The 21213-nt window shown below is 40.0% G+C and overlaps 1 protein-coding gene across 6 annotated transcripts in view; it reads left to right on the top strand.

Annotated features, from left to right (window-relative positions):
* Positions 1-406: 406 nt before the first annotated feature.
* Rab27a (RAB27A, member RAS oncogene family) overlaps positions 407-21213 on the top strand; it is a 76730-nt gene continuing 55923 nt past the window's right edge. Inside the window, exon 1 of one of the 6 annotated variants that reach the window (XM_040274945.2) lies at positions 407-596. The gene's annotated coding sequence lies outside the window, so the exon portion shown is untranslated. Of the gene's footprint in view, positions 601-7503; positions 7613-17094; positions 17298-17700; positions 17865-21213 lie in introns of those variants that run through there. The other 5 variants (XM_005316591.5, XM_021726848.3, XM_021726852.3 and 2 more) reach the window with 5 other exon arrangements.

Raw genomic sequence — 21213 nt, forward strand, 5'->3', positions numbered from 1 at the left:
TGCTAACGGGTCCCTGGACTCATTGTATCCAGTGAAGATGGGGGCGACTTGATGCCGTTCAGCACCTCAGGCTACTACGGGGGAGACACAGATCTGAAGCCCTGAAAACACCTTTAGCAAGTCATTTTCCACGGAGGAGATTTATTGAAAGTCACCAAACCATACGTCGCAGCTCACGATCCTGGGGCAGTTCGTAAATGTCACTGTGTATCTCGAAATGAAAACAACTCCTATCGTTTCTCTTTCCAGAATAGGGCAGCGGAGGCTTGGGACAATGAGGAGAGAGGGTGGCCTTTTTGTGGCTCACGGGAAGACCCGTGGGGCAGGTGCCGCCAACCTGGGAGCGGTGCACGAGGCAGCCCCGTGTGATCCCCGTCCTTCCCCTCCTCGGTCGTGCGGGGGGTGCTCCACTAGGTGACAGGAGGAAGCGGGAGGTGGAGGAAAGAGAGGAGGGCCCGCCCCCACCTCGCTCTCCTTTACGGGAAGTGATGTGGGGCCAGACGGAAAATACCCGCCAAGGACCCAAAAAAGGCCAGCAGCGGTGGACGCCGAGGGCAGGGACACAACTGCGGTGGGGCCAGGACCGCCAGGCCGAGGCAGGTAAGGGCGGGAGGCTGCTGGAGCAGCGGAGGCGCGCTGGGGTCCCGAGCTCCCCGCAGGTCCCAGTCCTTCCCGGAGGACTGAGCAAGGTGGCGGTGAGCGGCGAGTCCGCCCCGGGGCTGGGGTTGGAGACTCCTCTCCCCGCCCCGCTTCGCCCGAGTCCGCCAGAAAAGTGCCTTTGCTTCTCCCAGGTCTTCAACACAGACCAGCAATGCCGTCCGCTGAGGTCGAGAATTAGACCCCAGATGAGGCTGGGGTCTGAGGTCACCTCACCGGGTCAACCAGGTGCTAGAATCCCTGCACCAAGGGGTGGAAACTGCACTGGAGAGAGGGGAAGAAGGTCTGGGACCTTGCACACTGCGCCCCAGTTCTTTTTTCCCTCCTGTTGTTTTCAGTGTGATTATGTGAGGTCTTTACATCCTGGTTGGTAAGAGTCTGGACTGCAAACTAGCGGTGTCGGGTGTGGGAGAGATTCTCCCCTTTCTCCTCGGTTAGACAGAAAATCCTACCTGGCAGGCAAGTTCTTTGTCATGACTGGTGTTAGGGCTGATGAATGACAGGCTTAGGTAACTATTGCAAAAGCCTGTCTCTGTCTCAATATGTAACCATTTGCAAAGTCAGGCCTGAAGTGAAGGAAATCTTGTGAGCCCTTGATTTAGCTGTTTTTTCTTTCTTTCTTTCTTTCTTTTTTTTTTTTGCTTTTGGCCTCCTCTGATCACCTAGGCTCATAGGGCCTCAAAATCTTCTGCCCCAGAGTCCTTTTCTTTACCCCTAAGGACCAACAGCTGTTGGATGAATCCTCCCTGTGTGGTTGGCCTATCAGTCAGATTTTGGATAGGTGGGGATATGGTTATGCCATACAAGCATTTTGTAATTATGTCTTAAAAACTTGCTTCTGAGGGAAAACACAGCCTGGAAAATAGGGCTTCTTCAGTTTGTTAGAAATGGAGGGAGACTAATATAATGCTGAAAGAACCTGTGTAAGGGTTGTTCTTTTTTATATTTTACCTTGGTTTTAATTCTTCCATTTCTTCTTTCTGGTGGTTTGCCTTAATTTTTAGTTTTGATTAAAATATAATTAATCCATCTTCTTTTGTTGCTTTTGCTTAGTGTCAAATTTAAGAAACCATTGTCAAATCCAAGGTCATGAGGATTTATACGTATGATTTTGTATACCTAAGAGTTTTATTTCTTACATTTCATTCTTTGATCCATTTAAATTTGATTTTTGTATATGATGTGAGTTAGGGGAGTCCAACTTTATTTTTTTTTCATGTGATATCCAGTTTTTCCAGCAGCAGCATTTGTTGAAGAGACTGTTTTCCCCCTTTGCATGATCTTGGCACCTCTGTTGAAAATCAATAGACCACATGTGGGGGTTTATTTCTGGCTTCTGAATTCTACTCCATTAATCTGGCATCTATCTTTATGCTGGTATCATACTGTCTTAATTATTGTAAATAGGCAGTAAGTTTTGAAATTTGGATGTATTCTGAACTTTTTCAAGATTGTTTTGGTTGTTCTGAGTTCCTTGAATTTTCATGTGAAACTTAAGATCAGTTTCTCAAATTCTATTGCCTCGGTTTTAGAATGAATGTAAGAGTTTCCTCTAGGAACCAAACTTTGATTTTCCTTCCCCAAATCTGCTTTTCCTTCCCCAAATCTGCTTTTCCCTTGGTCTTCCTCATCTTAGTGAATGGCATCTTCATTCTTCCAGCTGCTCAGATGAAACACGCTGCAATCACCCTCCATTCTCTTCTTTCTCCTACACCCATTATCAAATCCCTCAACAATTATCACCAATTCTACTTTGAGAATATATCTAAGATAATAACCATTCTCACTCTTTTACCCAGTTCCTTTCATCTGTTACCCGGATTACTGCCAAAGTCTAGTAAAGAGCTTTCCTGCTGCCGTTCTTGCCCTCTGCAGTCTATCCTCGACATAGTGGCCAGTGTGCTCAAAACTTTCCAATAGTATATTATCTCAGAAGAACAACGGAGTCTTCAGAGTGGCCCATAAGATGTGGTATATGGCTTTATCATCTGTTGTTCTTTCCTTTGCTTCCTCTGCTCCAGCCTTACCTTAAGGACTGCTATGCTTGCTGTTTCCTCTGCCTGGACAATGCTCTTCCCTCATATGTCTTCATGTCTTTCTCACTCACTTCTTTCAGGTCCACAGTTATTTTCATTTTATTTTTAAATTTTTTGTGGTACTGGGGATTGAACCCAGGGGTCACTTAACCACGGAGCCATATCCCTAGCCCTTTTTAATATTTTACTTAGAGACAGGGTCTCACTAAGTTGCTGAAGGCCTTGCTAAGTTGCTGAAGATGGCTTTAAACTTGCAATCCTCCTGCCTCAGTCTCCCCAGCTGCTGGGATCATAGGCATGTGCCACCACATCCCAGTCCTAAAAGATTTTTAGTAAACTTGATATCTCCTGAAAAACAAGGCTTGCATGTTATAAGTCTGAGCCCCTGAGAAACAAAATGGTCTTGCCATTGTTAAAATATTTTTATTTGCTCCCGACAAGGGTAATTTTTCCCTTCCATAGCTTTCACTTTTTAAATGCCTTATGCAGATTTGCTTGGGCCATATTTGTTTCTCTGCCTTTTGGTCAGGAAATTGAGTTTATGATCCAGTTTCCCTTAAGCTGATTACCTTGGGAACAGACATGAGCTCTGAATTGGAGGCAGGGATAAAGTTCTTGCAATTAACTTCATATCCATAGCAGGAGGAGATGGGTAGAGTAATGAGCATCCAGCTTGTCTGAACCTCCCTGTCTGGTTGTATGGTACACAGAGGGTACACCACATTCTTTGTCTCATATGATTGACAATGTTCAGTAACATTCATATTTTTTAACTGTCAAGTAAAATTAGATGCCTCACTTACTCAAGAGGAATGTGAAAGTTTTGTTCCTCCTTTACTGTTTTTTGTTTGTTTTTTGCCTCTGTGCATGGTACTCTTGAGAAGGTCTCCTATTAATGCCTTAGCCATCAATCAGTTCTTAGAATGACCCACATGTTTGGAGTCAGGCTTTTGATTCTTTTTTTTTTTTTTTTCTTGGTGCTGAGGCTTAAACCAGGGCCCTCATGATTGCTAAACATGTGTTCTACCACTAAGCTATAACTACCACTCCTTGACTTTTCATTCTTAAAAGCGAAATTCTACTTTGATGATGGAGATGGGATACCAGATTTACTAAATAAAAAAAGTTTAATTTGCATTTCAGATAAACTATTTTTTTTTTTTACCATAAGTACATCCCATGCAATATTTAGGACATACCTTTACTAACAGTTATTTGTTAGCCAAAGGGAAATTTAACTGGACATGTATTTTTTCTGGCAGCCCTAGTCAGAAGTTGTGTTTAGGCATAGGAAATGCATCCTATTGTGATAATGTCCAAAGAATGACTGACTGATGGCTCATTCTGTGCATATACCCATCTTAATAAAGGAGAGGATTTGTAAACTCAAGTTATATTAGAAGGTTTGAGAGCATTTAGTTTTATTTTAGCTTTTATAATTCAAGAAATTTGTATCTAGAGAGGTTAAGTCACTTTGTCAGTGTCACATAGAGTTAGTGGCAGAGCCAAAACTGGGACTCCAGGACCAGTAGTAGGTTTGTTGCATGATGCCTTACCTTAAGACGTCACAGGAAAGTTGCTTCTGTTTTAGTGTTGACCCCTAATCACTCTGTTGTCACTCAATCATGATCACCCCCTTGTTACAGTGTTCTTTCAGTCCCCAGATCCATATGGCGGCCTAGACTATTCTTATGAGACACTCTTGACTCTTTTCTGGGAGCTACATGATTACTGAAAGTTACCATTTGGTTGTATTCACTGTTGTGATACCAGAAAGTCTTTTATTCAATGCGTTTTTATTCCTTTTAAGGACTTATTAATATTTTCTTTCCCCTTTTAAAGTGGAATAACCAAGAGTAATTCCACAACAGCCAGATTGAGTAATTATTGTCTTATTGATGCCAGCTTACTTTGGGTGGCCTGTCTTACAAAACTCCTCATCCCTTTAAATATAAAAGCTATATGACGAGGGAGAAGCAGGGTAGATAGGTATATGTGACTGATCTGTTAAAGATGTGTCCTATTGATTGATTGATTTTTCAGTTGGGAATCAAACCCAGGGCCTTGCACATGCTAGGCAAGCACTCTTTCTAAGCTATATCCTATAACCCAGATGTGTACTTTTAAAATATTGTTTTACTACCACTACTAATATTATTATTATTTTAAAATTAATCACACCTATTTAAGAAAACATCATTGAAAATGAAAATGCTTTCTCTAATTGCCAGTAACAAAAAACTATATTTCAGAGTCACTAATCTTGTTTTTTTTCATAGCTTTATTGGTTAATTCATATAAAGCCTTACCAGCTGCCAGGTCAAAGCATAATAAAATCGGTTGCCAAGAGACTAAAAAATCTGTCTGTTCTTATTTGCTGCAGTCATCCCACCACATGGTGGCTGGTCAAGTCCTAGCTGGGTATGGCTAGATACTAATCTCCTGGGTATTTATGTCATTAAAAGCAAAGACAAGGTCTCAATCAGCTAAACAGGATTATAGGGTATTTTTATTCTTGTATCCTAGATGTAATATGGGATGAGACCTACAGAAGACGGTTGTAATTGAAATATTCATTTGAGATATTTAAGAATTTAAAAATATAACTGATAGTTGTTGGGATTTTACAAGAAATTGACCCTGAGAAATGAGTGAAGAGATCTGGCAACCCTTGAAAAGATTTGGTATTGTCCTTATAGTCAGATCTCTAGACCAAATGTGGCTTCAAGCAAACTGCTGGTTGTTCCAGGCTGTTTTTCCTCTTAGTAGGTGCAAGGCCAGCGCTCTACTCTGCTATCTATTCCTAGGCACAAGGGCCATGAAGTGGATTGTGGTATTTCTTTAGAGACTGACTAACCCTGTGTTCCAGAGTTCTTGCTTAAATGTGAAAGAACCAACACAGCCAAAAATCAGTAGGCTAGTTTTTAGTTTCCCTCTTGCCGGTCATTAACTGTGTGAAATCACACCAGTGGCTCTCAGCTGGGTGTGAGTTTGTTCCTATTCCACTATAGGATATTTTTGATAGTCATAACTGGGGAGTTACTACTTGCATTTAGTTGGTAGAGGCCAGAAATGCTGCTAAACATTCTACAATGCACAGGGTAACAAAGCATTATCCTGCCTGACCTGTCAATAGTACTGAGGCTGAGAAATCCTGCATTAAAATCATTGAAGGGGCTGGGGATGTGGCTTAAGCGGTATCGTGCTTGCCTGGCATGCATTCGGCCTGGGTTCGATCCTCAGCACCACATACAAATAAAGATGTTGTGTCCGCCGAAAACTATATATATATATAAAATCACTGAAACTCTTTGGCTTGCATTTTCCCAAGTTACACATTCTCTCTGTCATAGTTAACTAAACCTAGCTCTACCATTGTGGTTTTTCTAACCTGTCCCTCACCCCAATAGGGCTCAGGTATCTTGTGTATTTTTAAAAAATCTCTGCAGGGGATGATGGTGCAGTGGGGTTTGAGAACCACTTTCCTCAGGGATCATGTGAAATGTGGTACTAGGTGGTGCCATATTTGCCACAGAAGAGTGGACCTGGTGGGGAAGCCTAGCACTAGGATGTGAGAGGCTGGCCTGCAATGCCTGTCTTTGTGTGATTCCACAAGTCCAGAAGCCTGCCAGAGAGACCATAGTGGGCAACTGAAGGATTACACAGGGGTGCTCTGGGCTGACTAGGGACTGAATTCCCAGCTGACCCCCATACCCTATGCCAGAGGTGTCATGAAAATAAAAGTTAAGATTGGACAGGGCTGGGGATTTGGCTCAGTGGTAGATCATTTTCCTAGCATGTGCCAGGCCTTGGATTCAGTCCCCAGCACTGAAAACAACAAAACTGGACAATTTCTTTACGAACACCCCATTTCCTGCTTACTTAGAGCTTCTCTCAGAGTTTGAAAGTCAGAAATAAAAAAACTCCGTGTGACTCATCATGCTATTTTGCCACGCAGATAAGGAAGCCTCATTTCTTACACTTGCTGGATTGAAGAGCTGGTAAGGGGCCTTTGAAACCCTATGGCCCAGGTCCTCCTCTATCTCCCAAGTTTAGCACTAGCTATGGAGCCCAGGCCACATGGCTGACTGATGGCAGGGAAGGTTCCTGGAGGCCATTCTGCTGGTTTCCTGCTGCATTCTTTTTATGCCCCTATGCTAATATTTCTTGATGATAACCAATTTAATGTGGGTAATCCAAAACTGTGTTGTTTTATTGCTTAAAGGAAGTGGCTTTTAGATGGGACTTTACTAGTAGTGATCAATGGGTCTTTGTCATGAGGGTATTGTCATTAACAATGACCCAACACATTGTGTTCCACAATGAATAACAATAAATTCACCAGTTATACACTTTCATCAGTGGCATTTCACTGAGTCCTTGTGTGTCACTTGGTAGTCATATGCTGGGCAATCACAAGTTCATTTCCAATCTTTTTTTTTTTTTTAAATATTTGTTTTTTAGTTTTAGGTGGACAGAATATCTTTATTTTTTATTTTTTTATTTTTATGTGGTGCTGAGAATCGAGCCCAGTGCCTCATGCATGCTAGGCAAGTGTGCTACCACTTGAGCCACATCCCCAGCCCCTCATTTCCAGTCTTAATGTCTCATATCTATAACACTCAAATCACACATACTTCACACAATGGTATATAAACAGGTCACAGAAAAACTAAGAAAGGATTAAGGTCACCAGCTGCAGGGTTACAGGATGCTGTGCCAAGAGCAGAGAGAGAGAGAGAGAGAGAGAGAGAGAGAGAGAGAGAGAGAGAAATGCAGAGTCAAAGAGTCACTGTAGGTAGTCAGATAAGGATTTTAACAAACCAGTTCCACAGAATTGTCAAGGCACAGGTTCCAGACAGGCAGCAGTTTCAGTTTCAGAGTATCACCTTGGAGTGGGCCATGTGTGGTCATCACAGGTAGGAGAAACCACACTTTGTCCCGAGGGGAACAGGAAATTAGAGTTGTTGCTGTGGCAATTTTTAGGGGCAAGGCCTATGATGAGTGACCAGGTGATGGGGTCAGGGTGCCACCGTGTTCAATGTCAGGAGGCTCTTTCTATGGGTCTTGAGTGAGGAGCTCTCATCTGGTAAGGTTGATAAGCTCCTGTGTCTGGTGTTCCTGATATGATCTGGGATGCCCGTGTGTCCAGGTACTCCTTGATTTGGTTTGATAAGTTGGCATGTGTAAGTTATTTATCAATTTGTGCCTTATGGTGGTGTTGGGCAGATGGTGATTGGTGGAGTCATTCTGCCCTGGCACATGTACTCAAAATGGCAAACTACTGCTTTCTAAAATGGAGTAACTCAGGTTTAGGCACAGCTTAAAAATTGCAGTTTTATACATCTGAGAGTAATTTAGAGCAATGCACAATCTGTTCTCCACAGTCTTCCTTGGACCCTTCTGAAATATCACAGAAATGAACAACTATATTGTGATTTTTTTACCTTTGTTAAAGCAAGGAGTCCAGAAATATCTAAGTGCCTGCCATGATGGTTCCTTGGTAACATTTAGATTTAATTTCATGTCACACCACAAAGATGTCTTCCTGATCACTCTGTTGAAAGTACTTTCCAGTCTCTCTGTCCTATCATTGTGTGGTGTCGTCATAGCACTTATTACTATTTAAATTATTTTATATTAATGTTCACCAGCTTATTGTCTGTCTCTTCCTAATATAGTCTCTATATGAGGAGGCTTTGCTTTGTAAACTACCATTTTCTGAGTACATAGAATAATATCTGGAACATGGCAGATGCTAAGTTATTAATGAATGAATGAATGAATGAATGAATAAGAAAACAGTTGTTTAGAGAAGGCCATTTTACAGATTCAGTCATATGTAAGACATATTTTCTCCTACACATTGAATTTTAAAAAAATATTTATTTATTTTTTTAGTTGTAGTTGGACACAATACCTTTATTCCATCCATTTATGTTTATGTGGTGCTGAGGATCGAACCCAGGGCCCCGCGAGTGCTAGGTGAGTGCTCTACTGCTGAGCCACAATCCCAGCCCCTCCTACATATTGAATTTTGATTTATTTTTTAAAACTAAACCAAGAATATTAATTTGTTGATACATGAGAAATGAAACTGTGTAAGCAGACTAGAATCTTTTGTCTGAGGACTAGGATACTTGTTTCATGTTAAAAAACTTCATGTGACCCAAATGTAAAGGAGGAAGGCCACTTATAGGTGCCAGCTCAGGGCACCAGGAACTTAGAAATCAAAACTACCCAAGGCTTTCATGCTGAAAGAAGCTTGAAAGATCACCATGTTACGTCCCATAGAGAGTTTTTATTTAAAACATATCTCCAAAAAACACATATTTTCAGTTTCTCCTTTGGCAATTCTAATGTGTTGGGTGTGGGGTTTATGGCTTAGAATCCAGGTTTTATTTAAAATGCTATTCTAGTGATAGTGGGTACACATCCAGATATGGGGGCCAGTAACTGAGCCACCTCTACTTTTAGGTGAATAAACCGAGGCTCAAAGAGATTATGCTTTGCACTCAGGGTCTCGTAGCCAGGGAGAAGAAGGGTAGAACTCAGATGTACCCATCCATTCTCTATGTCATTCACAATTTTATTAATTTTATTTTTTAATATCGGCGGACATACATACATCTTTGTTGGTATGTGGTGCTGAGGATCGAACCCGGGCCGCACGCATGCCAGGCGAGCGCACTACCGCTTGAGCCACCTCTCCAGCCCCTCTCTGTGTCATTCAAAAAACATAGTAAGAAAGATTCTCTGGGGTAGAGGCAGCACAGCCTTGGTTTTAGAAATTGTTGGTTTATTACTTTTCTGTGTATTTACATGTAACTAACTAGTCTTGTGTCAAATAGGAAATACACACAGCATACTTTTTTTTTTTTTTGGAACTGGGGATTTAACTCAGGGGCATTCCACCACAGGGCCACATCCCCAGCACTATTTTGTATTTCATTTAGAGATAGGGTCTCACTGAACTGCTTAGTGCCTTGCTGTTGCTGAGGCTGGCTTTGTATTAGCCTCCCCTGGGATTACAAGGCTGCACCACCTGGTCCCTGGTCATAGTTTTCTTTTTTGTTACAAAGTGTCAGATCAATTAGACACTGGATATTCAGGCTATAGAGTAAACCCCTCTACAAAGTGTGTGGGCCCAGCAATATCACACCACCTGGGAACTTGTTAGACATGCAGATTCTCAGCCCCACCCCAGACCTACTGTATTTGAAACTGGGGACCCAGAGTGTTTTAAAGCCACCCAAGTGATTCTAATGCATGCGGAAACTTGAGATCCACCATCCACTGGTACCCAGTCATTGGTTCAACCTGCTGACCTTGGCCTTTGCAGTTGACAACTCATTAACACCAAGGCCTTAACTTAAGCTGGCCATCTGCTTTTCTTGGTAACATTTATTCAAAACATGAACAGTTTTTAAAGTCTTCATTAGAATGTGTGTAGGAGATGGGGAAGGGACTAATTACTATTGAGTCTCTGTCATATGTGAGGCTTTGTGCTTGAAGTTGTTACTTGTTTCACCATTTATTTTTCACACCCATCCTGCTAGGTAGGTATTATCCCTATTTTACAGATTAGGAGCCTGAGGTTGGTAGAAGTTAAAAATGGGTTTCACCTAGGGATTATTTGCCTAGCTATAATTGTGCACTTGGCTGTTTGTTGTTTCCCTAGAATAGTGGCTCTCAAACCTTATGTATAACCTGGTGGCCCCTGAGAAATTTGTCATAAATTCAAATTCCCTAGGTTTTCTTTGAAGAGATCCTTATTCAGAGTCCTGGGTGGGACCCAGGACTTTGGATTTTCATTAATGCTCCAGGTGGGCATCAGGTCATACTGGGATCCATTTACACCTGTCCTAATTGGTTGACCAGATGACCTCAAGCCTTCTCTGACGTTTTTGTGGGTCTCCTGGGGCTAGGGAGAAGACATATTGAGTGTGAGAGGAGGGAGCTTGGGGCCCTTTATAATGAAGTGAAGTCTTTATATGCTTTGCTGTTTCTGCTGCCTTTTACAGGGGTCCCAGGCCATTTGGCTTTGGGTAACTGGTGGTCATTTCTATTATCTACCCCAAATTTTGTAACTATTCTCATAGCAATTTTGCCTTTGTGTTAGTGGTGTGCACAAATGAGTGATTTCTTCCAGGCTGTAATTATCATCTATGGGCTGGGGATGTGGCTCAAGTGGTAGGTAGTGCGCTTGCCTGGCATGCGTGGGGTGCTGGGTTCGATCCTCAGCACCACATAAAAATAAAATAAAAATGTTGTGTCCACCGAAAACTAAAAAATAAAATATTAAAAAGTTCTCTCTCTCTCTTTAAAAAAATCTATGGAGTACTGAATGCTTCAGCTTTTGAGGTCAGAAATGGTGTTTTGTCTGTATGGTGATGAGGGCGCTTATTTTTCAGGGATAGGATTAACAATTAATGAATTATTTGGTGATCCATTAGAAGACTGAAGGATTTGGTGCCATTATGAGGGGGAGAAATTGAGGTACAAATTGTAAATAAATTTCAGATATGATGCTTGATATTTGATGTCCTTTGTGAGGTGGCATGCTAATTTCTGATTACAAGTTTAGAAGTAGCTACTGCAGTGAATACTCAAGGGCTTCCACAATGTAAAAAAGACATATATGCAAAGACAGAAACTTGCTAGGCCTTTGCCTAGTAGAGAAGTCAAACAATATTCAACTGTCAATTTTCTTTAATATGTCTTAGTCCCTGAAATAAATTGTGTGGGAAAATGATGGGAAAGAAATTCACAAAGGCAAATATTTCAGCCTTCTGGGACCCATCAAATATAAAGCAAGTTACAGGTTATCTTACTAAGAATGCTTTCTTTAACCACATAATATCAGGATTGATAATAGCAATTGGGTATAGCAGCTACAGGTACCAGGTGTCAGGAATTATATAAACATTCTCTCTGAAGAGCTTTTCATAATAGATATTATCCTCCATTTTATGGTTGATTCAACAAAGCTCAGAAGGATTGAGTAATTTGCCTAGTCGTGGGTGGAGTTTCCAGATGCAGAGCGTTCAGTGCTACAACTCTGATGATCTCTGGTGTACTGGAATGGTTATCACCCTGAATGTCACCCAGCCTACTGATCCATGGTTGACGGTAAGGAAGTAATCCCAATGAGTTCTGAGCAGACAGATGGCTAATAACTTGCCATCCTGCTTCACAGAGAGACCTTCAGAACATTCTTCGTGCCCCTTTCCCCCCATTTCACACACTGTTCTCATAAGCTCGGTGATTTGGTTTCCAGGTAGCTTGTTAATGAGAAACAGCACACCAGAGAGGGCAGGACTTGTTCTGGAAAGGCACACTGATTTCTGTGGTGAGAGAGAGAGCTGGTTGATAGCACAGGTGAGACAGGGAGAACGAAATGTAAATTCATCAAAAACATGAAATCAATATATTAGGAGCCACATATTACAGAGGCAAATGTACCTTGAAAATAGCTATTATTGATCCATCTACTTATGTGTCCAAACATAGTTTTAGGCACTTATAGGCATTATTACATAGTTCAGTCTTTACAAAACAATCCTATTATTATTCCACAGATGAGCTAACTGAGGCACAGAGGTTAAGTAATTTGCTCACAGTCACGTAGCTAGAGTGGTAAAACTGAGATTTAAAGGCCGTCTGTTTTGGCTACCCCCCCCCCCATGATTTCTTGTAGGAGTTTTACAGTTTTTTTTTTTGTGTGTGTGTGTGTATGGGTGTGTGGTACTGGGGATTGAACTTAGGGGTGCTCTTTTTTATTTGAGATGGTCTCACTAAGTTGCTGAGGCTGGTCTGGAATTTGTGATCTTCCTTCCTCAGCCATCCAAATTGCTGGGATTCCTGGTGTCTGCCACTAGCCCCAACCAGTTTCAGATTTTATGTGTAAGTTGATTTTGTGTGTGTTGTGTAAGATAAAGGTCTAATTTAATTCTCTGCATTCTCAAGTTTCCCCAACACCATCAATTGAAGAGTCCATCTTTTCCCCATTATATGTTCTTGGTCCTCATATTGAAAATTATTTGACCATATAGATGTGTTTATTTCTGGGCTTTTTGTTCTGTTCCATTAGTCTATGTATTTTTTTTTCTGGCATCATGCTGTTTTGATTACTATAGCTTTGTAATATAATTTGAAATCAAGAAGTGTGATGCCTCCTGCTTTGTTTATTTTTTGCTCAAAATTGCTTTGGCTATTTGGGGTCTTTTGTGGTTCCACATGAATTTTAGGATTTTTAAAATTTCTGTGAAAAATTCCATTGGAATTTTGACAGATTGCATTGAATCTATAGATCACTTTGGGTAGTATGGATATTTGAACATTATTTCTCCAATCCATGGACATGGGATATCTTTCCATTTGTTAAGTCTACTTTAATTTCTTTCATCAGTTTTAGTTTTCTATATGTAGATCTTTCACTTTTGTGGTTAAATTTATACCTAAGTATTTTGTTTTATTTTATTTTATTGGTACTTGGGATTGAACCCAGGGGCACTTTACCACTGAGCTATATACTCAACCCTTTTTATTTTATCTTTTATTTTGAGACAGGTTCTTGCTAAGTTGCTTGGGGCCTCATTAATTCAAAGAAACTGACCTTGAACTTGTAATCCTCTTGCCTCAGCCTCCCAAATTGCTGGGATTATAGGCATGTACCACTACCCCTGGCTAAGTATTTTATTTTTTGATGTTATTGTAAATGAAATTGCTTTCTTAATTTCCTTTTCAGATAGTTCATTGTTAGTTAAAAATACTAATGACTTTTGTATTATTACTTTGTATCCTTCAACTTTACTAAATTCATTTATTAGTTCTGATAGGTTTTTTTTTTTTGGTAAAATCTTTAGCGCTTTCTATAAATAATGTCATGTCACCAACAAATAGAGATATTTTTATATTTTTCTTTTTTTGTTAGGATGCCTTTTATTTTAGTCTCTTGCTTATTTGCTCTGACTAGGACTTTCAGGACTATAGTGAAAGGAAGTGGCAAGAGTGGACTTTCTTGTCTTGTCTCAGATCTTAGAGGAAAAGCTTACAAGTTTTCACCACAGAGTGTGATATTAGCAATGGGTTTGTCAGATATGGCTTTTACTTGAGTGTCGAGGTATATTCCCTTTATACCTAATCTGTTAAAGAGTGTTTATCATGAAGGAGTGTTGCATTTTTTTTAAAAAATGCTATTTCTTTCTGTATTAAGATGATTGTATGGTTTTATTCTTCATTTTGTCAATGTGGTATATCATATTTATTGTTAGTTATATATGTAACCATTATTGTGTCCCAGGGATAAATTCTACATCATGATGAATAATTTTTTAAAAAATGTATTGTTGAATTTTGTTTGTTATTTTGTTGGGGATTTTTGCATCTATGCTTATTAAGGATATTGACCTCTAATGTTCTTTTCTGGTAGCGTCCTTGTGTGACTTTGGAATTACTATAATGCTGACCTCATAATGATTTGAAAGCATTCCCTCCTCTTTAATTTTCTAGAAGAGTTTGAGAAAGATTGCAATTAATGCTTCTTTAATATTTGATAGAACTTACCAGTGAAGTCATTTAGTCTTGGGTTCTTCTTTTCTGAGTTTTTGTTGTCTTTTTTTTTTGATTACTAATTTAGTCTCCTTACTCCTTATTAGTTTGTTCAAATTTTCTATTTTTTGATAGATTTGATGCATCATGGAATTGATTCTTTTTTCTGGATTATGCTAATTGATGACACAGAGTTATAAATTTTGTGTCAGATATTTGTAAATTTTCCAATTTCCCTCCTGTTATTGACTTCTAGTTATCTAATAATTTTCTTATTGATTTTTTGTCTGTAGTTATCTAATAATTTTCTTATTGATTTTTTGTCTTGACCTATCTATTGTTTAAATTGGGGCACTGAAATTCCCTATTATTATTGTATTGTCTATTTCTCTCTTCAGTTTGGTTAATATTTGCTTTATGTATTTAGGTGCTCCAAAGTTGAGTGTATATACAGTTACAATTTTTATATCCTCTTGAAGAGTTGACTGCTGTATTTCTTTATAATTACTTTCTCTTTCTCTTGTGACTGTTTTTGACTTAAAGTCTATTCTGATATAAATATAGCCACCCTGCTTTCTTTTGATTTTCACTTGAATGAAATATCTTTTTCTATTCCTATACTTTCAATCTATGTTACCCTTACATCTAAAATGACTCTTTTGCAGACAGCAAGTAGTTGAATCTCAGGTTTCAATTCATTCTATCAGTTTGTGTCTTTTGATTGAAGTTTAATTCATTTACACTTTATTATTGATAAAGGACTTACTTTATTATTTATTTGCTCATTGTTTTCTGAGTGTTTTGTAGTTCTTTTGTTCCTTTCTCTTTATCTTGGTGTGCTTAATAGCTTTTGAAGCAGAATTCCACCATTTCTTTTGTTTTGTGCCCCAACATTCCCCTCTCCAACTTCTGTCTCTCTCTCTCTCTTACTGAGATTTGAGGAGGTAGCAGAACTAGATGTACCTGTTCAGTTTCAGTATGTCACTATTTTTTTGGGGGGTGGTGGTGCTGGGAATTGAACCTAGGGCCTTGTGCATGTAAGGCAAGCACTCTCCCAACTGAGCTATATCCCTGGCCCCTCAGTATGCCATTTTTATCCTGAAGTTGAAAGCTATTTTAGAAAACTTTTAATGCAGAATTATCCTAAAAAGTTTTTATTGCTTTAATGAGAAAACCTTTTGCACTCTGAAAAATATGTTGCTTCTGTTCAAAGTATAGTTCTGGGTCTAGGAACATCTGTATAACCTGGGCATCATCTGGGTGCTTGTTAGAAATACAGAATCTGGAGCCAGGTGCCGTGGTGTGTGCCTATAATCCTGGCACTTTGGGAGTCTGAGGCAGGAGAATCATGAGTAAAGCCAGCCTCAGCAAAAGCAAAGCTTGCAAAGCAACTCAGTAAGACCCTGTCTTTAAATATATATAAAATAGGGCTGGGGATGTGGCTCAGTGGTTGAGTGCCCCAGTATCTTGCCCCTGCACAAAAAAAAAAAAAAAAAAAAAAATCTGGACTTCTTCACAGACATATTGAGTCAGAATTAACATCCCCAGGGGATTCTTATACACAATAAAGGCTGAAGTGCTAATATAAAACATTACTTAATTTCTACTATAACTAGAATAAACTAACTTTAATGATTCTGAGTTTAAAAATCTTGATACATTTCCTTGTTAAATTATTCTCCAAATTCTAGAGGTTACTGAGACATAATAGAGAAAATATGTAAGTTTTCATGAAAATGTACCCTTTCTCCCCTTTATAAACCATGCCTTTATATCTGAGTCAGCATCAGATGTTTGCCAAAAATTCTATTTCATTTACCTTGAGAGATGTCATACTGGTTATGTCCAGTTTTTTGAGTTACTCACAGCTCTTGAAGTTTTGGTGTGATTTTGTAGATTGGGCTGATTGAGTCTTCAGTCACTTTTGAGCTGCCAGAATGAGAGAGTAACTTCTCCTAGAGGTAAGGGATGGATCATTTAGTTATGTGCTCAATGTCTTGTCTAATGATTAGTAAGTGCTCAAGACATGACAGTAGGGTGAATGAATCAAAGATAAAGATTTTCTACATTTTTAGTATTAAAATTTTCTTTGATTAACAACAACAACACAAAAGGTAAATAACATGCAATGTCTACTTTGGAGATACTCCACAACTAAGAAGGGAAACCCCAGAAATATGGATAATATGGATAATATGGATAATTGTGGATAATTATCATAGACCGGTGACCAGTTCCAGAAATAGTAAGCACAGAGAAGGGGCATCTAACTCAATATTGCTGGCAGAAGGAGAAGTCAGGGCTAAGTCTCTTGATGATCAGTTTGATGGGTTTAGAGCTGTGACTCTCACACTTTTCCATGTATCAGAATCACCTGGAGGCTTGTTAAACCACAGACTGCTGCATCCCATGCTCAGAATTTCTAATTCAATTGAGTGGGCCCAAGAATGTGCATTTCTAACAAGTTCCTGGGTGGGGCTGATGATACTAGTCTTGGGGCCAGATTTTGGGAACCACTGGCTTAGAGAATGACAAAATATTCTGGTGGTTGTACTCTAGCAGCTCACAAACAGGAGACAAGGAATGATAGGAGGTTCTGGGAGCCATTTACAAGTTTTATGGAACATAGTGATGGAATCCCATTGATCTTTTGAAAAGAGCAATTTAGGTGTGGGGTAGAGGATGAATCAGAGACGGGACCAGGTTTGGGACCCAAAACAAAATAAGTGGTTTATCATCGTCATCCAGACCAAAAATAATAAAAAATCGGAATGAGGGTGAGAGCAGGAAAGATGCTTAGGACTTGGAGGCCAATTAGAAGTGGGAGGGGAAAGAGGGAGGAGTCACTGAGGATCCTGGGATTTCTGGGTGTGTGCTGGGATTATTTCTGAAGACACTGGAAGAGACGCGGGTCTTAAGCAGTGATGGGGAGAAAAGCAAGGGAGGTAAGCTGAGTGCATGTCATGTTGACTTTGAAAAGCTAGTGGGATACCTGGGAGGAATCCCGCAGACAGTTTTACTCACAGTTCTGGAGGCCAGGAGTAGCATCTGGTAAGTAATCTGCTCTTTGATCTCTGGTATTATTAGTTTGGATCAGTCACTGTATTTGTAAAGAGACAGTGCCAACAGAACCTTTAAGGGCCTTGACAACATGATAACTTTTCGAGTTTTTTTCTTAAGAAAACAAATGTAGTTTCTTGATTCAGAGGACAAATGAGATTTGGAACATTAGTCTTCTAACCCTGAAAGAGGTTAATAAAGCTGCCCTGTGTCTGAGAGCCAGAGGAACTGGAATTTAGTAAGCTTGAATGGGACAGAATCACTTGACTGGTCTGCAGGGCCATGTGAGGAACAGCTGAGACTAATTAGCTGGATTGTGGTTTTCTGACAGAGATGCCTGTCTTTGAAAGTTGATAGAGTGAACTGCTTTTCAAAAGGCTCCTTTGAAAAACATTGATAAGCAGGCCATTTTGACTTTAACATTTCTCTTTGTCTTAACATTAGACAAAAAATAATGAACAGGACATGTGATTAGAAGTTGTTAATTGTTGACCTGTTGGCAACTCCAGTCTCTAAAGTTTTAGAAAAACACAATAAACGGTTCTCTATCCTGTCAAGGTATGGTTTTGCATTTACTTATTTTTTTTCCTTGTAGTGGTTTTGAGCTCTGTCATGCCAATTTTCAGGTATTTAAACAATGTGCAATTTATCATAAATGTCATTGTATATATTGTCAATGTTCCTTAACTATAGACTTCTTGATGTCTGCTCACTTTCTTGAGATTAGTTTGAAAAGGGCGTTTGTAATGACCAGCAAGTGGGTACAAATACCAAGTGCATTCTTTCTCTTTTCTTTTCCTTTGCTTTCATAAAGTCATACGAATTTGTATTCTCGGATAACATGATGAGTAAGAGAGCTAACTAAATAATTGAATTGCTCTAAAAATCTTGCCCATCCTCTGAAAAATGTGTCCACAAAATTCAAATATATTAGAATTTTGTTTTTAATATTGTTAGTAGCTTTCATGGAGAAATGTATGTATGTGTTTTAGTATAAGATGTATTTTTTCCATTTAAACACACCTTCAAGTTACGGTCAATTTTGCTAGGTTTGGCAAGAGCATGTAGTCATGAAAGGAAAATCACATTTATTTTAGAGATATAGTGTGAAGAATTGGAAGAGTAAAAGGTGGGTGTGGTGCGTATTATGTGTGGTTTCATCACACAATTCTCTTTTCTTGTGGGTATTGTATTAGTTTGCTATGGCTGTGGTAGCAAAATACTATAAACTAGGTGGCTTTAAATGCATAAATTTATTGTCTCATAGTTCAGGAACCTGGAAGTTCAAGATCAGAGGGCCGGACGGTTGATTTCTTCTGGGGCTGTGGGGAAGAGTCTATTCCAGGCCTCTCTTCTTGGCTTGGAGATAACTGTTTTCTCTTTGTCTTCTCCTGTCATCTTCCCTCTACTAATGTAGTTCAAATTTCCTCTTCTTGTAAGGAAAACAGTCATGTTGGTTTAGGACCCACCCTACTGACCTCTTTTCAATTTGATTACCTCTCTAAAGGTCTCAGCTCCAAAAAAGGTTAAATTGTGAGTACTGGGAGTTACGACTTTAAGGTGACAATTTTGGGCAAACACAATTTCAACCCATTTGAAATTTTTTTTGGGCAAAAATAACTCAATCCATAAAAGATATGTTTGAAAATTTTCTTAATATGGTATTCAAATTTTGCCTTCTAATGGATGCAATAAATATCTACTAAGCCAAGTACCTGGAATGTGCTGGATATTGAATATGTAAAGATGAATAAGACATGGTCTTGCCCACTATCCCAGGGTTTAATCCAACTTATGGATCCAGCTGAATGTGTATGTATTTACTTCTTGCTTCTGCTGAGTTGCGGCTGCTCTCCTAGTTGTGTGTCCCTGGAGGTACAGTCAGGTCCGTGGCACGTGGACAGCTTAATATCCCATAAGAAGCATGTGGAAAGGCTCCCTTGCCCTGAGTGTGTCCAAGCATAAATTAAGGAGTGGGAGGATTCTTAAGTTCATCTGGTCCCGGCTTCTCCCTTTACAGATGAAGCATTTGAGGCTTGTAAAGTACTAAAGTCATTTGGCTGGTTACTGTTGGTGCCTAGCCATCCTGCTGGTGTCTTGCCCTCCACTTCAGTGTGTTGACCAATATGTCATTTGGTTTTCTTTGTCACAAGCCCATGCTTTTTACCTTGGAGTGAACCCAGAGCTCCACCAGAAATGTGGATCTTAACTGCCACAAAGAAAAAAAAAACCTGTAAATTTTGGGGAGAAGTGTTTATTCATGAGGGTGTCTCACATCTAGAATGTCCAGGTTGATTTAATGTATTCTCAGGGAGTTAACCCCCATCTTGATTGCTTTCTCTTTTATCATGTTCTCTTGTCCCTTGGAGGACTGTTGTTCAGTGATCTTGCAGCCATTAGCAACTTTATTTTTCTTTCTTTCTTGTGGCTGCCTCTACCCACAAGACAGGAACTGTGACAAAAAAGGAACGTGCTGATGAGACCATGCTGGCCAGCAGGGTGGCACCATGGCAACCAGGGCCTGCCTGTCAGCAGGTCCTGCCAGCCCAGGGCTGTCTTTCTCTCTCTCTCTCTCTCTCTCTCTCTCTCTCTCTCTCTCTCTCTCTCTCTCTCTCTCTCTCGTATCTCAGCTTCTGTTCTCTCCAGACCTTCAGAACCTGAGTGTTCCACAGGAAATGGTGCCCCTACCAGCCCCCACTCCAATTCTGTTTTCTCTTCTCAGGTTTAAAGATTCCTTCGATATCTGTCCATCTTTTGCTGTTATTCCTTTCTTCCTCCCTCTGAACTTGGTTGATTTAGAGCCAGAGCTCAGGGCACAGACAACATGATAACTGATGAGTCATTTGAAGCCCATTAAAAACCAAAACTAATCCTGGCAGGAACCATTATTTATTTGCACATTTATTCCCCCCAACCTTGCAGTGCTGGGGATCTATCCCAGGCCTTACTAGGCAAGAGCTATACCTCTGAGCTATGGCCTGTCTCCTTTTTTTATTTTTATTTTTTGGCTCTTTGCAGTGGGCTCTGCCTTCTGTACTCTTTTTATTTTTATTTTATTTATTTATTTAGCTCTTGACATATCATATTTTATACATTTGACTCAAGTGGTTTATGAACTCCCATTTTTCCCCCGTATACAGATTGCAGAATCACATCGGTTCCACATCCACTTTTTTACATACTGCCATACTAGTGTATGTTGTATTCTGCTGCCTTTCCTATCCTCTACTATCCCCCCTCCCCTCCCCTCCCCTCCCATCTTCTCTCTCTATCTTGATACTGCTGCAGCATGGCTGAGTGCTGCTCTGGGGCAGCAGAGATCCCATGGCAGCTGCTGGGAACCAGGGAGGAATGAGTAACTGGTGAAGTGGGGGTGCTGCTTGAGGGATGAGCCTGCATCGCTGCTTCTTTGGAGGCAGGAGTCGCTTTGTTCAAACATAGGCATAAATCATTCTTCCAAGAGCTGAGAGCATTGATTGTTTTGTTTGTTTTTCTTTGTCTTCCCCATTTCATATCTTACCAGGCTTCTCTTCCTGTGATGAAATCTGAGCAGGGATCCTTTAGCTGGATTCATCTCCCAGCAAATTGTGAATGGATCCCCTGTTTTCACAAAGAGAAAGTGCAAACTGTGTTCACCTGGGATCTCTGTGTTGTGGTGAGCCACTCAGCCCAGGGACTCTCACTATTTAAAAATCTCTTTCCTAGTCTCTTCAGATCTCTCTGGCTGCTCCTCAGATTTTGCCTCTTTCTTCACTCTAAGTGTGTATATCTTCTCTCCCATGGCCTTGGGACATAGAGCTGTGTAAATGACCCATTTCCTTATTTACTCTTTGGAGCTTTAGTTCAGTTTAGTTCAGTCCCAGATGCCAAATACAATTCCCATGCGGGTTATGTCTACACAATATAA

The sequence above is a fragment of the Ictidomys tridecemlineatus genome, chromosome 5, assembly GCF_052094955.1.
Source record: "Ictidomys tridecemlineatus isolate mIctTri1 chromosome 5, mIctTri1.hap1, whole genome shotgun sequence".
Taxonomy (NCBI): domain Eukaryota; kingdom Metazoa; phylum Chordata; class Mammalia; order Rodentia; family Sciuridae; genus Ictidomys; species Ictidomys tridecemlineatus.